Source organism: Globicephala melas, chromosome 1 (genome assembly GCF_963455315.2).
Source record: "Globicephala melas chromosome 1, mGloMel1.2, whole genome shotgun sequence".
NCBI classification, from domain to species: domain Eukaryota; kingdom Metazoa; phylum Chordata; class Mammalia; order Artiodactyla; family Delphinidae; genus Globicephala; species Globicephala melas.
The window spans coordinates 88,170,508-88,189,225 of NC_083314.1; the positions used below are offsets into that span (position 1 = coordinate 88,170,508).

At 35.9% G+C, this 18,718-nt stretch overlaps 1 protein-coding gene across 5 annotated transcripts in view; it reads left to right on the forward strand.

The window, feature by feature from the left end:
* Positions 1–18,718, forward strand: part of PHTF1 (putative homeodomain transcription factor 1) — a 71,925-nt gene that overhangs the window by 3,010 nt on the left and 50,197 nt on the right. The gene's annotated exons all lie outside the window — the stretch shown is intronic.

The following is an 18,718-nucleotide window of genomic DNA, read 5'->3' on the forward strand; positions in this document are numbered from 1 at the left end:
GAATTTCATTACCTACCTCCTTCCCGTACCCAATTTAAATATTTCCTCAACCCTTATTTCCATGCCATTTTATACATACCTTCCTTTTGGTACACCATCTCCTGTGTTACTTGTTAACCTGTGTGTTTTCATGGACCTCAAGGGCAGGCATTGCATTTGTATCCCACTCTTAGAACATTCTGAGTCATACTAGGAACTCAGTGTTTCTGTATTTGATTAAACTCCAACTATTATGTATATTTTTATTCATTGTTTTCTCAAAAGGTAATCTATCTAATACCTCCTTAATGTATACTTTTTAATTTAGCAGTGGAAAGAATAAAATTAAAGAGAACTCTAAAAATTTACTGAGTTAATGTACCAAGGCCTCCCAGGTGCGAAGGATACAGTCAACAAGACACACATGGTTCTTGCCTTCATGAATTTTACAGTCTAATGGTAGTGGGAGAAAAGCCAAGTTATCTTTTTAAGTATGTTTAAGTCTTAGATGGAAGCTGACCAAAGTATAGGACACAAAGAAGTATTTAATGCAATTTAAAACAGATTACACAAATATACATGTTTTTGAAAACAAATTTAAAAAGAAAAGGAAAGAAAATTAAAAAAACAAAATGAATAACAATATTAACATCAGATCACAATACAATAAAATTAGAAATTACATAATAAAAATATAATTCAAAATTATAAAAAATATAAATTAAAAAAATCTTAACTTGGATCATGAAAAGTGGTAGGAACTGTTCTACAAACATTTACTGAGCTACTATGTTTAAGACATTTTGCTTGGTGCTGAGCACAGAAGTACAACGCTTGTATAAGGGAAGATAAGTAGCCCAATCCGGTTGGGGTATAAGGTAAGCAGATGAGATGATAGGTCATAAATCAGTTTAGAGCTGAGCTGACTGCTTTACTAAGAAGTTTAGATACTGTACTATATAAAATGAAAAAATTTGTATTGTTTTTAAGTAGAGGGGACACATCATATCTGTTTTTTTGAAGGATAGAAATAAAAACGTAGATATAACAAAATTTGTAGAATGCTTCCAAAATAATACTTGATGAAATTATATCACTCTAAATGTCTATATTAACAAAAAATGTCTAGATTGACTAGGAAGAAAGAGTTACAATGATTCAAGTTAACATACAAAGAATCTGAGAAATAAAACAATAATAAGTCAAAGTAAAGAAGGGGAAGAAATATCAAAAATAAAACTAAAACAGAGACTTCCCTGGTGGCGCAGTGGTTAATAATCCGCCTGCCCATGTGGGGGACACGGATTCGATCCCTGGTTGGAGAAGATCCCACATGCCCTGGAACAATGAAGCCCATGCGCCACAACTACTGAGCCTGCACTCTAGAGCCGTGCGCCACAACTACTGAGTGCACGCACCGCAACTACTGAAGCCTGTGTGCTCTAGGGCCTGTGCTCCACAACAAGAGAAGCCACCGCAGTGAGAAACCTGCACACTGCAAGGAAGAGTAGCCCCTGCTCACTGCGACTAGAGAAAGCCCGCGCACAGCAACGAAGACCCAGCACAGCCAAAAAAAAAAACCCCAAAAAACAAAAAAACCTAAAACAGTGTTCATGTATTCTTCATTTAACAAATATTTGTTGAGCACTTACCTACCATGTGTCAGGCAGTAGGATGGGCACTATATCTATATAATGATGAGCAGAAACACTCAACATTTTTTGGAGCTTATGATAAAGTGGGAGACAAACAATAATAAAATTAATCCTACTAATGAATAAAAATTACTTTGTGATAAATGCTAAGAAGGAGAGCTACTATTTGCAAGCTATTATAACAGGGAAATGGACCTAGTCAAGGAGGTCAGAGAAGCCTTCCCTGAAGAACTGATGCTTCAAGTGAGATCTGAAGGATGAATAGCAGTTAATTAGGTCAAGAACAAATATACTTATCTGACAAAAACTCTTTCAGAAAGCAGAGGAGGAAGTATGCTTCCCAGCTCATTTTTTGAGACCAGTATTACCCTGATTCCAAAGCCAGACAAAGACAGCACAAGAAAATTTGTCATAACTGTACTACAAAGCTACAGTAATCCAAACAGTATGGTATTTGCACAAAAACAGACACATAGATCAGTGGAACAGAATAGACCACCCAGAAATGGGCAGTGTATTATATGGGCAATTAATCTACAACAAAGGAGGCGAGAATATACAGTAGGGAAAGGACAGCCTCTTCAGAAATGCTGTTGGAAAAGCTGGAAAACTACATGCAAAAAAATCAAACTGGTCTACTCTCTCACATGATGCACAAAAATAAATTCAAAATAGATTAAAAATTTTAAATGTAAGACCTGAAGCTGTAAAACTTCTAGAAGAAAACATAGGTTGTGCACTCTTTGACATTGGTCATAGTAATATTTTTGGATATGTCTCTTCAAGGGAAACAAAAACAAAAATAAACAAATAGGACTATGTCAAACTAAAAGACTTTTGCACAGCAAAGGAAACTATCAACAAAATGAAAAGACTGCCTACTGAATGGGAGAAGATATTTGCAAATGGAATATCCAATAAGGGGTTAATATTCAAAATATACAAAAAATTCATACAACTCAACATCAAAAAAGCCAAACAACCCAATTAAAAAATGGGCAGAGGACCTGAATAGACATTTTTCCAAAGAAGACATACAGATGGCCAGTGGGCACATGAAAAGATGCTCAACATACTAATCATCAGGGAAATACAAATCCAAACCACAATGAAATATCACCTCACACCTGGCAGAACAAATTACAAGCATTGGTGAGAATGTGGAGAAAAGGGAACCCTTTTGCACTATTGGTGGGAATGTAAATTGGTGCAGCCATTATGGAAAACAGTATGAAGATTCCTCAAAAAGTTAAAAATAGAACTACCATATGATCCAGCAGTTCTACCGCTGGTTATTTATCTGAAGAAAACAAAAACACTAATTAGAAAAGACATATGCACCCCTATGTTCATTGCAGTATTATTTACAATAGGCAAGATATGGAAGCAACCTAAGTGCCCATCAACAGATGAATGGATAAAGAGGATGTGGTATCTATATACAATGGAATATTACTCAGCCATAAAAGCATGAAATCTTGTTGTTTGCAGCAACATGGATGGCCTTAGAGGATATTATTCTAAGTGAACTAAGTCAGACGGAGAAAGACAAATACTCTATGATTTCACTTATATGTGGAATCTAAAAAAATAGATGAACAAACATAACAAAACAGAAAGAGTTACAGATAGAACAAACAGGTGGTTGCCAAAGAGGAGTGGTGAGGGGAAGAAATAGGTGAGGGAGATTAAGAGGTACAAACTTCCAGTTGCAGAATAAATGAGTCACCAGTATGAAATGTACAGTGTGGGGAGTATGGTCAGTAATTATGTAATATCTTTGCATGGACAGATTATATCTAGACTTATATTAGTGGTCATTTTGAAATGTATAGAAATATGGAATCACTATGTTGTATAACAGGAACTAACAGACTATTTTAGATCAATTGAATTTCAAAAACAAACTTATAGAAAAAGAGATCAGATTTATGGTTAGCAGGCGGGGGGTTTGGAGGAGGGGGAATTGGATGAAGGCAGTCAAAAGGTACAAACTTCCAATTATAAGATAAATAAGTACTAGGACTGTAATGTACAACATGAATATAAATAACGCTGCTGCATGTTATATATGAAAGTTGTTGAGAGTAAATCCTAAGAGTTCTTATCGCAAGGAAAAAAAATTTTTTTTCTCTTTCTTTAATTTTGTATCTATGAGATGGTAGATGTTCACTAAACTTATTGTGGTAATCATTTCATAATGTATGTAAGTCAAATCATTATGCCATATACCTTAAACTTATACAGTGCTATATGTCAATTATATCTCAATAAAACTGGAAGAAAAAAATCCTACCTGAGGCATAATATGGAGCTTTTAATAAACTATCATACTGATTTATTAAAAAGAAAGAAAATTTGTCCTAAACATAACTGTAAAAATCTTTAATAAAATATTAACAAACCAAATTCAACAACATGTAAAATGGATTATCTACCATGACCAAGTGGGATATCTGAGAAATATGTTGTTGGTTTAAGATAAATTAATGTAATATATCATATTAATAAGGGATAAAATGCATGGTCTTTTCAGTAGAGACAGGAAAACCATTTGACAAAATTCAATGCCCATTACTGATAAACTGGTAATTTCTTCAATCTGTCAAAGGGTGTCTATTAAAAAACCTGTCATTGGGATTGACATATATACACTAATATGTATAAAATAGATGACTAATAAGAACCTGCTGCATAGCAAATAATAATAATAAGTTATCATGTATTTAAAAAAAAACAAAAAACCTACAGCTTACACTATAGTTAGGAATTAAAGACTGAGTGCTTTGTCCCTCAAATCAGGAATAAAGCAAGGATGTCTGCTCTCACCACGTCCATTTAACGTTGTACTAGGGATTCTAGCCAGTGCAGTAAGACAAGGAAAAAGAAATAAAAGGCATTGAGAAAAGAAAATGAAAATTGCTTTTATTCATGGTGACATGATCCCATATTTAGAAATTCCTAAGGCATTACTAACAATAAATGAGTTTAGCAAGGCCTCTAGATTTAAGATCAATATACAAAAATTATTTGTATTTCTATATACCAGCCATGAGTATTCCAAAAATGAAATTAAGAAAACAATTCATTCACAATACATCACAAAGAGTAAAATACTTAGGAATAAGTTTAACATAGTATGTATAACCCCTGTATACTGAAAACTACGAACATTGCTAAGAGAAATTAAAAATCTGAAGAAATGGAGTAGCATTTCACACTTGTGATCTGAAAGACTTAACATTGTTAAGATGGCAGTTCTCTCCAAATGTATCTATAGATTCACTATAATCCCTTTAAAGTTCCAGCAGACTCTTTTCTTTTGGTAGAAATTGATAAGCTAATTCTGAAGTTGATAAGGAATGTAAAAGACCTAAAATATTCAAAATAAGTTTAAAAGGAATAGAGTTAGAGGACTTACTGGATCTCACAATTTACTGTAAAGCTGTAAGTAATTCAGATAGTGTAGTATTGGCATGAGTAATAGATCAATGGAACAGAATAGAAAATCTAGAAATAAATCCTTACAGTTTTGATAAATTGATTTTGACAAAGATGCCAAAATAATTCAATGAAGAAATGATAGTCTTGTCAACAAATGGTGCTGGAACAATTGGATAGCTACATGTATAAAAATGAACTTTGATTCTTACCTCACACTGTACACAAAAATTACTTAAAAAGGATCATGGACTTAAGTGTAAGAACTAAAAGTCTAAGGTTTTCTAGAAGAAAACGTAGAAGATCTTTGTTAGTCAGGATATGGAGGAACCAGAACTCTCATACACTGCTGGTGGGAATGGAAAGTAGAAACATTTAAATATATATACTTCTCATATGACCCAGCATTTCCACCCCTAGTTATCTACCTAAGAGAAATAAAAACATATGGGCACATGCAAATATTCATAGCAATACTATTCATAATTGCCAAAAACTAGAAAAAAAATCCAAGTATCTATCAACTGGTGAGTAGGTAAACAAATGTGTTATATCCATACAATGGCACATGACTCAGCAATAAAAACTATTAATACATGCTACAACATGGATGAACCTCAAAAATGTTATGCTAAGTGAAAGGGACCAGACACAAAAGACTATATTCTGTGATCCAGTTTATATGAAATTTCTAGGAAAGGCAGGTTTATAGAAATAGAAAGCAGATCAGTGTTTGCCTACAGCTGGGGGATAGGAACAGAGATTTATTGCCATTCTTGCTTTTCTGGTGATGGAAATGTACTAAAATTTGAGTGTGATGATGGTTGCACAACTCTATAAATTTACCAGAAATCCACCAAATTAACTACTAAAACTACACTAAAAATAAGTGAGTTTTACAAAGTATTAATTATACCTCAATATAGCTATTTTCTTAAATCACATCAATAGAAAAAAATAGGAGAAATCATAATGTAGTACACAACAAATTCATATATATTCCCAATGAAAATTGTCTTCTAAAATTTCTTAATTGAGAAAATATATTAAATCTAAGGTCTAACATTATTTTCAGTAATGAAGCTCAACTTAGTCCCCCCCCACAAAAGAATAAAACAAGAATAACCCCTATTACTATTATTTAACATGCTGTTTGAGATATATTTGCTAAGATGAGCAAAACATTCTAATTAATATTATCTTTGCTTTTAAAATATTTGTTCTTTTATTTTTCTAATTAATATTAGAATAACAAAAATCAGTGTTTGAAAATATGATTTTACACCTAGGAAATTTTAAATGGCTAATCATAAACACACAGGTGATTTCAGCTGTATTTGTAACCTTTTATTTCTTGAACTGGATAGTGGGTACATGATAGATGAGACACCTCATTAAAGATGACAGTTGGAATATGTGCATTAATCTCCATCTGATTTCTTCTGAAAATTCTCTAAAATTATAATAAATAAGAAAAGAAATCAGCCTACAATAGGAGTGAAAGAATGGGAGAGAAGACTACTGTAAAAGAGAGCTGTTAACACAATTTTGAAAGTTGGAAAATGGATGTAAAGAAAGTAAAAATGTTAAGTGTCTATAGTAGGGGATGCCAGTGGGAAACAAGTGAATTCCCTGTTTTAAAACACCTGTATTTAGTGGTTACCAGTGGGGAGAGGGAAGTGGGGAGGGACAATATAGTGGTAGGGAATTAAGAGGTGCAAAGTATTATCTATGAAATAAGCTACAAGGATATATTGTACAACACAAGGAATATAGCCAATATTTTATAAATAACTATAAATGGAGTATAACCTTTAAAAATTGTGAATCACTATATTGTACACCTGTAGCTTTTATAATATTGTACATCAACTATTCTTAAATTTAAAAAAGATTAGAGGAAAGAGACCCCTGTATTTAATTTCTGAAAGACTCAGGAATTAGATGCATCAGGTATATCTGCAGATATGAGGTAGAACTGGAAATAGGATTGTTTGAGCATATGTATAAGGGGCAATAGACCTGCCCCCAGATCCTCCACCTTATTCTACACAGCCTCATAGTTACCTTATCTTCCACTGACAGAAGATTGAAGTTTGCTCTCTGGAGAGGCTGAAACAGAGAAGTTCTGGATTCTGGAATACCATACACAAATGAGAATGGGGTGAAATACTGTACTCATAAAGGAGATTAAGTAAAAGTCTGGTGGCCAGGCTTATAATCTCTAAACAGAAGACTGGAATTTCTTTTTGCACAAGCTGACTGAAAAGACCTAAGGATACTGGAAGTGAAATGGCTGGCTACTCTCTACAACGAGACCACTGTTCAATAAGCTTCCCCTACTGCACACTGAATGGGCATTCAGCATGTTAGTGCCTCACTCTTAAGTATAAATGGATAATTGAAGATGCTCAAATATTTGAGACCTAGAGAAAAGGAAGGAAAGAGATTTTAAAAAATGATACAGGAATTATAAGAATACTATTTTAAAGATATAATTAATATATTTAAAGAACTGTGTACTATTTTTTAAAAAGTCTATAGATGAAAAAGTAAGAGAACCAGAAAATAAAAATAACCAAAGTAAATTCAGTAGGAAAGTTGGAAGATAAAGTTGAGGCCATTTCCCAGAAAAATAATATGAAAGAATGAGGAAAAAAAAAATAGAGGGCTTCCCTGGTGGCGCAGGGGTTGAGAGTCCGCCTGCCGATGCAGGGGACGCGGGTTCGTGCCCCGGTCCGGGAAGATCCCCCATGCCACGGAGCGGCTGGGCCCGTGAACCATGGCCGCTGAGCCTGCGCCTCCGGAGCCTGTGCTCCACAACGGGAGAGGCCACAGCAGTGGGAGGCCCGCGTACCAGAAAAAAAAAAAAAAAAAAAATAGAAAAGTGAGTGCAGTTCATGTAGGAAGCCTAAAATCCAACTAATAGGTGTTCCAGGAAACGGAAATATGTGGAGAGGAAATTATCAAATAAATAATATTTTAAAATTTCCCAGAGCTGAAATACACACATTTACAGATCAAAAGGATCTTTTGAGTGATCAGCATTATTATGAAATTTCAGAACTAAATTTTAGAAAGATTCACTTCAGTCTGCCTCTTGTGTTTCTCCTGTGAGTCTCCTTTATTCACACAAAACACCACTTCTGGTCACTAAATGTGTGGAGATTTTTCCCTACACCAGGCAGTTCTCTGTGACACCAGCTGGGTATCCTACAATTCAACTCATTTCTGACACTGTGTACCTGGAGGTAGTGTCAGCTCACACAGGTTAAGGGCTTGGTCCCACAAGACTGCTTCTTACCCCACTTTGGATGCCAACTGCAAGAAGTAGGTTCTAGGTTACCCCCAACTTCTGTCCAATTTGGCTACAAGTCAGAATTTCTCACAACCTTCTCCTCAGGTTTGATTAATTTCCTAGGATGGTTCATAGAACTCAGAGAAACACTTCCTTAAACATTTACCAGTTTATTAAGGAATATGATAAAGGATACAGATGAATAGCCAGATGAAGAGGTACATAGGGTGAGGTTTGGAAGGGTCCAGAGCACAGGAGCTTTTGTCCCTGTGCAGTTTGGGGTATGTCACCCTACTGGAGTGGATGTATTCACAAAGCTGGAAGCTCTCTGAACTTCATGGAGGCTTCATCTAGTAGGCATGATCAATCATTAACTCTGTTTTCAGCCCTTCTCCCTTTGCAAGAGAATGGGGGAGAGGGAGGCCTGAAAATTCCAAGCTTCTAATCATAGTTTGTTCCTTCTGGTGACCAGCCCTCATGCAGGAGCCCACCTAGAGTTGCCTCATTAGAACAAAAGGCACTCTTGTCACCCAGGAAATTACAAGGGTTTCAGGAGCCCTGTGTCAGGAACTGGGGACAGAGACCAAAATAAATTTTTTTTTACAAATCACAACATCACAATAACATTTGAAATTAGAGCCTGTGTTAAGCAGGGAATAGAGAGAAGGATCAAAACAGATCTTATACAAGATTGGGAGTCAGAATGACATTGGGCCTCTCAGCAGCAACTCCTGGCTCATTGGAAGTTAGAAGACGATGGAACCTTCAAAGTTCTCAGAGAAAATGGCTTTCAATCTAAAACTTTATGCCCAGTCTAACTATTAACCAAGTATAAAGGCATCACATGAAGATATATTCAAACCCTCAAAGTCTAAAAAGTGTGTCACTCATGTCTCCCCTCAGAGGAGGACATGTACTGTATACGAGTGAGTAAACCAAAAAAGAGGAATCCATAGTATCAGGAGACAGGATTGCTGACGCAGAGAGAGGTAAAAAGAATTCTGGATTCTTAAGAGATGTCCCAAGATGAAGTTCATTTATTAGGCTAGAAAATAACAAGACCAGAAAGGAGCAGGCAGACAGGAAACTGTGGTATGTAGACATCTTCAAGGAGGAAAAAAAAGAAACCAGTGTTTGTTGTGTTTGAGCACACTGGGAGCAGATTTGTAACACTTATAGGGAGTTTCAAAATGAATTAGTAATCTATATGTAGAAAGTTAAGTGAATGAAAAAAATGAAGCTTGTCTTATATGGCCTTTCTTATGTTGAGTTTCTTTCCCTCTATAGTCACTTTGCTGAGTTTTTATCATAAATGGGTGTTGAATTTAGTCAAATGCTTTTTCTGCATTTATTGAGATAATAATATGATTTTTATCCTTCGTCTGGATAATGTGGTGTATTCAATTGATTTGTGGATGTTGAACAGTCCTTACATCCCAACATAGGAGCACCTAAATATATAAAGCAAATATAAACAGACCTAAGGGGAGACATAGAGAGCAATGCAGTACTAGTAGGGGACTTCAGTATCCAACTTTCAACAATGGATAGATCATCCAGACAGAAAATCAATAAGGAAACGTTTGGCTTGAACTGCACTTTAGACTAAATGAACCTAACAGACATATACAGAACATTCCATCCATCAGCAGCACAATACACATTCTCCTCAAGTGCACATGAAACCTGCTTCAGGATAGATCATATGTTAGGCCATGAAACAAAGTCTTAACAAATTTAAGAAGATTGAATTTATATCAGATAACTTTTGACCAGTGTTATTAAACTAGAAATCAATAACAGGAGGAAAACTGGAAAATTCAAAAATATGTGGAAATTAAACAGTATAATCTTGAACAACCAATGGGTCAAAGAGTCAATTAAAAATTTTGAGACAAGTGAAAAGGAAAAATTTTATACACTTACAATGAACTGTCTGCAAAAGAAATTAAGAAAGCAGTTCCATTTACAATAGCATCGAAAAGAATAAAGTGCTTAGGAATAAATTAAACAAGGAGGTGAAAGATCTGTACACTGAAAAATATGGAACATTGATGAAAGAAATTGAAGAAGACACAAATGAAAGATAGCTCATGTTCATGGATTGGAAGAATTCCTACTGTTAAAATGTAATGTACAACATGATAAATGTAATCAACACTGCTGTATGTTATATATGAAAGTTGTTAAGAGAGTAAATCCTAAGAGTTCTCATCACAAGGAAAAACTTTTTTTTCTATTTTGTTTATTTTGTATCTATGTGAGATATTGGATGTTCTCTAAACTTGTAATTATTTCATGATGTATGTAAGTCGAATCACTGTGCTGTACACCTTAAACTTATACAGTGCTCTATGTCTTTATATTTCAATAAAACGGGAAGAGAAAACAAAATCTATTATTTGGAAAAGGAAAAAAATATTGTTAAAATGTCCATACTACCCAAAGCAATCTACAGATTCAAAGCAATCTCTGTCAAAAGTCCAATGGCATTTTTAACTGATACAGAAAAAATAATCTGAAGATTCATATGGAACCACAGAGGGACCCCAAATAGCTAAAGCAATCTTGAACAAGAAGACCAAAGCTGGAGACATCTCATTTCACTTTCTGATTTCAAATTATATTACAAAGCTATAGTAATAAAAACAGTATGGTACTGGCATAAAAGACACATAGAGCAGTGGGACAGAATAGAGAGCCCAGAAGTAAACCCATGCACATAGGCTCAACTAATCTTTGGCAAAGGCACCAAGAATACACAATGGAGAAATGACAGTCTCTTCAATAAATGGTGTTGGGAAACTGGATATCTTCATGCAAAAGAATGATATCAGACCCTTATTTTACACCAAACACAAAAATAAACTAAAAATGGATTAAAGACTTAAATGTAAGACCTGAAACTGTATAACTCCTAGAAGAAAACATAGGGAAAAATCTCTTTGACATTGGTCTTGGAAATGATTTTTTTGAATTTGACACCAAAAGCACAGGCAACAAAAGCAAAAATAAACAAATGTGACTATATCAAACTAAGAAGTTTTTGCACAGCAAAGGAAACATCAACAATATAAAATGCAACCTGATCCAATTAAAAAATAGGCAAAGGGCCTGTATAGACATTTTTCTAAAAAGGACATACAAGTGGCCAGCAGGTATATGAATACGTGCTCAGCATCTCTAATCATTAAGGAAATGTAAATCAAAACGACAGTGAAACATCACCTCATTCCTGTTAGGATGACAATTATCAGAGAAGTCAAAAGATAATAAGCATTAGTGAGGATACAGAGAAAAGGAAACAGTTGTATACTGTTGGTGGGAATGTAAATTGGTACAGCTGTTATGGAAAAGAGTATGGAGGCTCCTCAAAAAAATAAAAATAGAACTACCTTATGATCCAACAATCCCTCTTCCTGGATATTTATCCAAAGGAAATAAAATTACTTTCTTGAAGAGATATATGCACTTCATATTCATTGCAGCATTATTCATGGTAGTCAAGATATGGAAACAACTTACGTGTCTGTTGACAGATGAATAGGTAAAGAAAATGTGCCCTATTTCTCTGTCTATCTTATGAGGTGGAATATTATTCAGCCTTTAAAAAGAAGGAAATCCTACCATTTGTTACAACACAGATGGATCTGGAGGGTATCACACTAAGTGAAATAAAACAAGCACAGAAAGCAAATACTGCAAAATCTCACTTATAAGTGGAATCTAAAAGAGTCAAACTCATAGAAGCAGAGAGTAGAATGGTTACCAGGGGCTGAGGTGTGGGGGAAATGGGGAGATGTTGGTCAAAGGTAATAGACTTGCAGTTATAAGATGAATAAATTTGGGAGATCTAATATACAGCATGGTGACTATAGTTTATAATACTGTATTGTATACTTGAAATTTGCTAAGAGAGTAGATTTTAAATGTATGCAACACACAAAAATGCAAAAAAATACTAACTATCTGAGGTGATGGATATGTTAATTAGCTTGATTGTGGTAATCATTTCACAATGTATATGTATATCAAAGCCTCACATTGTATATCTTAAATATATACAATTCCTATTTATAAAGGTAGGGGGGAAAATGAGGCAATTAACAATTTCAGGGCAAACAGCATTTCCAAGGAAGGAAATATAATCATTGGTTACTACTTGACTTAGGTGGGAACATGTTTTATGTAATCATAATACTCTAAACATCAAATATTGATTTAACTAAAATTGTGAGAAAACTATATGGGGGAAACTATAGTGCATGCAGGAGGGCATGTGTATGTGTTTTTGGTGGTGTAATAATAATAATGATAATGAGTATTTAGAATGTGTCTTGTATTATTTTAAGAACTTCTCTTTCTCTGTCTCTGTCTCTCTCGCTTTCTTAATCAATCCTTACAACAATTCCATGAGGTAGATGTATTATCATTCTCATTTTACAGGTGAAGTAACTGAAGTGCAGAAAGGCTAAGTTAGAAGGCTATCTCCTCATCTTCAACTGTTAAGAAGATTGTTATGTCTTCACCTTTTGTCATGTGACTCGCAGTGCCTTCCTGTGGGAGGAGAGTCCTTCCTTGCCCCACAGGTTTCCAGCTTGGCCAGAGGACTGAGCAGAATGTGAGCTCCCCTACTTTGACCAGCCCTGTGCCTTCTCTCACCTTTCCTACTCAGTGAGCAGTTAGAGTGCTCAAGTTGGGGTTTGGAATTCTTCTGTGGCCTCACTTTCACACTGATCCCACATTTTTAATTACCAAGACTTCTGGATTCTACCTTCTTGTATTTTTTGACTATGCATACTTTTCCTAGGTCATGCTTCTGATGGTCTGGACTGACCTGTTGTCTGCACTCATCTGGTCCACAAACTATTGCCTGCAGCCAGACTCGCTGGAGCACTGCAGGCTTCATGTTTTACATGTTTATTGTCTGTGTCTAAGTCAGCCTTCGTGCAACAGTGGCTGGGTTGAGTACTAGCACACACGTGGTACAGCTCACAAACCCTAAAATACCACATGCCCTTTACAGACAAAGTTTGTCCACTCCTGATCTAGGTTACTGGAGTCACTTTTTTAACTTTCTGTTTTCTCTGCCCCCATTTCCCCCTCACCCCTCAATAATCACTGAAGCCAGCTTATTGTTATTTTCTTTTTGTTTTAACACAAATCTGACTTTTTCTCATATTTAAAACTGTTCTCTGACTTCCTGTTATCCTTATGATAAATGCACACTCTTAGCATGATTATAGTCTTCAAAATCTGGCTTCTGCTTACCTCTCCAGTTTCTCTCTTTCATACCTTAACCCCTTTTTCACTTTCACTCTGCTTTAGGTCTTCTTGAACTTTAGTTTTTGTCATGCTATCTCTTATTTCGAGGTCTTCTCATATACTTTTCTGGGGTTTTTTTTGTTTGTTTTTTTTTTTGCGGTACGCAGGCCTCTCACTGTTGTGGCCTCTCCCGTTGCGGAGCACAGGCTCCGGACGTGCAGACTCAGCGGCCATGGCTCACGGGCCTAGCCGCTTCACGGCATGTGGGATCTTCCCGGACCGGGTCACGAACCCGTGTCCCCTGTATCGGCAGGTGGACTCTCAACCACTGCGCCACCAGGGAAGCCCTCATATACTTTTCTTAATTTCCCCTTTTGCTACAGCCCATGTCCTTCTTTGCAAATTCTTATACACCCTTCAGGTCTTGGATCAGGTATTATTTTCCTTTGGAAATCTTTCTTTGACTTCTTAAATCTGAGTTAGGTGTCCTTTACACATATTCCTATAGTGCTGTACTTGCCTTGTAATTGTTGTTTTGTTGTTCATCATCTGCTCTAAATCAGGTGACTTCTCTCTTTGTGCCCGACTACTATACAGTAGTATAGAATCAGTGGCATTAAAATGGACATTTCAGCACACTAAGAGAGAGAGATGTGTTACAGGGTTTCCCTTGTCTTTTATTCCCTTTTAAACATGGAGTCCAACAGTACTGCAGCAGTATTTCCAGTGCTTTAGTCCCTCTACCTAAAAGTAGGAACTACATCAGTCAGGTGGTTCTGAGCTTTGAAGATATTACACAGCTCTGTGGGGAGCAAACATTAGAGAGGGCTGAATACAGCCAGTAGCTGGGCTCTGCAGAAAATTTCCAGACCACTGCTCTAGCAACTAGTGCAGGGGTATCCCACTTTTCTCCTACAGTTTTATTGTGGGCTGCTAGGTTGTGGCCCTGGGTTGTGGCCAATAAGGAAATTCACTCACAGCTCCCCGGGTTTATTAATCCCATGGAACCTTTCAGAGGCATGCAATCTTGTTTATCTCAAAACCTCTCCCTACATTGATTAGGAATGCATTTTGTACTGTATGGTGAGAGACAGGATGTGTAGTGGTTTGTAGTGAGAATGAACGAGTTAGAGTCTCTGTGCCTTGTTTTCCTCATCTGTAAAGTGAAGATAATAAAGGTGCCTGTCTCACAGGACAGTTGTGAGGACTAAATGAGTTAAACAAATTAATGTAAGTTTATGTAAAGTGCTTAGAGTAGTGCTGTGCACATTTTGCCTCTTACTATACATACTGTAGAATATGTAGGATCAAGCAGAAGGATCCTAAAACAAAAGCATGGCATGTGTTTTTTATTCTTCCTCAGCACAGACACATATAAAATTATCTAGCGACTGTCTTATCTGGCTCAAGAACGGTGGTCATAAATTTCTTAATGATTTTTGTCCAAAAAATGGTGAGGGAAGTTCAGGGGGTGTTTTCCTGAGGAACCTCAAACATTTGGCTTTACTGTCTGTTTTCCCTTCTGTGTGTGCACACTCTGAAGATAGAGCCGTGCTTTGACTTCCTTAGTGCTCTGTGCTTAGCTCAAGTAGCTTATCTGGCATACGGAAGAAACGTATTGCGTATTTGTTGCCTAAGTGAATGAATGAATGTGTTTCTATTGCTGAGGGAGGTTTTCCTAATTTGGTGTTTACCTTTAGATAATGCTAATTCTGATTCTATAACATTGTAGGTGAAAAGTCTAGAAAGCAAAGAAAGTAGAAAAATTAATGTGGCTTTAAAGTTAAGGCACTTTAAGCTTCTTTAGTTAGAATAGTACTGCTGCAAATGTCCACAAGGCCTATGCCTGTTAGAATATAATACAGTGATATCTTTACTTTTAAAATTTTCATTTCTGATTTCAAATGTAGTACAAGATCATTGTTATTTCCATGAATATTATGCATATTTCAAAAATTAGTGCACATATTTTTTCCAAAGGGTTATTTTTGCCCCTGAAATGTCTAATTATCAAAATTTGATTCCTTCTTAGATTTAATTTTATTACATTTAGAGTTTTAAAACTTTTTTTTTGTTTTTGTTAAAATCTACAGTTTGTAGTTAATTGGATAGAAACATAGGGTTCACTTTAAAGAAATTGTTTGGCTGCATCTTTTAGTTAAACAGAACCAAAGATCAATATTGGCTCAATATCTAGACTAGAGAAATAGCAAATTACTCTAACGTTTAATTTTTACAATAATTTTAATGGTTAAATATCTAATTTTAAAAACTTGATCAGGAGCTAGCATGTACAAGTGTTGATTGAGCACGAAATTAAAATTCATCTTTTAAAACAGTTATCCTTATTAATCATAATGAAACAAAACTGTTAGGCAAACCAGGATTTTTAAACACAAAAGATAATTCACAAATTTGCTTTTGAGTCATAATATACAGCAAGGTTATCATGACTTTCAAATCCCGAGTTTTTCCTGTAAAACCATTGTCTATGTGTTAATAAAATAAAACATATTCAGTGAATATGAGTTACCAGGTTTCCCCCATTATCCAAAAGTAGAGTGTTCCTATGAAACTTTTCGTAAGCCGAAATGGCAATTGTGAAGAAGCAATTACCATAGGACACATCTTGCTAACAGATGCACAAAATACATCGAAATGCAGCACAGATGCTCACAGACACCTTTCAAAGCTATGGGGGCTTGATGCTGAGATGCTGAGTGTGTTCCTGGGGAAGGAGCCTGGTGGTGCTGCTCTCCCTGCTCGGGTGTGTGCTGCCTCTGTCAGAGCTCCCTGAGATCACTGAACGCTGTTTATGCTCTTCATCTTTGTTTGGAAAAGTAAAAATCCTCTTTGGATTTTTTTCGGTTAGCGAAGACAGATACTAATGTAGGTCTTTTGTAAAAGCGAAATGGTGTAAAGCAAACTTTTGAAAAGTGGGGGACTTCTACTCACACCCACCCACCCCAGAATGATAAGAGTACAGCTTGAGGAATTTTCACAAACTGAACATAACCATGTGATAAACACTCAGATCAAGAAATAGAACATTAGGAGTAACACAGAAGCTCCCCATCACATGCTCTTCCAGTCACTGCTACCAACAGAGGTAACCTGTATCCTTACTACTATAGCAGCACCATAGGTTAAGTTTTGCCTATTTTGAGGCTTACATAAATGAAATTATACAATACATACACTTTTGAGTCTAATTTCTTTTGTTCAATGTTACGTTTCTTTTGTTCAATATTATGTATGTGAGATCCAGTCATGTTGTTGCATAATTGCAGTTTATTCACTGTAGCACCACAATTATTATCCATTCTACTACCGCTGGGCAATTTCTGGTTGTTGTTGATGGGTGGTTTCCAATTTGGGGCTTTTATAAATAATTCCTCTAGGAACATTTTGTACACATTATTTAGTGAAATTTATATATCTTTCTCTTGGGTATATACCTTGAAATAAAATGTCCATCAGGTTTTAACTCCTCATTCTAATATATAAGTGGACAGCCAATGATTACTAGATATTTGAAGAAATCTTCCAGGATGAAAGAGAAGAGAAAGGAATGAACCCAAAGAATCAAAATGAAAAATGTAATAGAAGAATTTGAAGAAATTTCTAGAAAGCAGAACAGAAAGACAAAAGAGGTAGAAAATAGGAGAGAAAAGTCAAAAGTCTTAAAAGGGAAGAAATTTAAATATAAATTATGAGAAAACTTCCCTAAAACTGAAAGACATGTATTTCTATATGGAAGGGATTCTCAGCACAATAGATGATAAAAGACTCATAATCAAGGCATATAATTATGTGATAAAACAAAATACATGTTTTATCATAAATGTCACTTCTGTCAAAAAAAAAGGCACATCATTCTGAACACCATGAATAAAGTGAGGATTAAGAGGAAGGAAACAATTCACATTCAAAGGATCAGGAATCAGAATGGCATTGGAGTTTGCAACAGCTACATTGGAAGCTAGAAAACCATGGAACAGTGTCTCAATTCCTGAGGGAAAATTATTAACAACTTAGAATTCTGCATCTAGGGTAACTTTTAATCAAGTATAAGGGTAGAATGAAATCATTTTCAGACATGCAAGGATTGAAAACACTGTCTTCTGTGACCCCTTTCTCAGGAAACTACGGAAGGAATGTGCTCCCAGAAGATACGGATACAGCAAATAAGGACTTACCACAGAGAGGGGGGAAGGGGATTGTCAGGATGAGAGTGAGCGGTTCTGGGATTACAGCCATGCAACAGGCCCAGAGAGCAGCTAGTCCAATTCCAGCAGCAAGATAGAAAGAGGGTCCTGGGAAGGGGGTTTCCAGGAATTTTTTTTCTTTAAGGAAAAAAAGAGGACTTTGATTAATTTTCTGGCATTTGAGTATTTGGAAACTGATAAATATTTTCACTGACCTCATAGAATAAAAGGAAGCATATAAAAGGAAGCATATAAATAGAGTGAACAAGGAATGATATTTCATAGTGATCATACTCTACTGATTATTATTATATTATTATTGTCACAAATTAATTGACTATATTGTGAGGATATATGTTTTTGGGGTGGAAGTGAGGAGGTGAGAATTAGTAGTGTAAGAAAGCTAAATTCTCATATACTATATTAGGAGTTCATAGGTGATTTTTTTTTTTTTTTAAAAGATGATGTTGGGGGTAGGAGTTTATTAATTAATTTATTTTTGCCGTGCTGAGTCTTCATTTCTGTGCGAGGACTTTCTCTAGTTGCGGCGAGCAGGGGCCCCTCTTCATTGTGGTGCGCGGTCCTCTCACTGTCGCGGCCTCTCTTGTTGCGGAGCACAGGCTCCAGACGCGCAGGCTCAGTAGCTGTGGCTCACGGGCCTAGTTGCTCGCGGCATGTGGGATCCTCCCAGACTAGGGCTCGAACCCGTGTCCCCTGCATTAGCAGGCAGATTCTCAAACACTGTGCCACCAGGGAAGCCCCATAGGTGATTTTTAAAATCAATAAATTGAAAAATAGCAGAATAAACATATTATTTAGACCTATGTAAGTAAATATCAAGACAAACAGCTAAAAAAAGATGAAAGCATTTG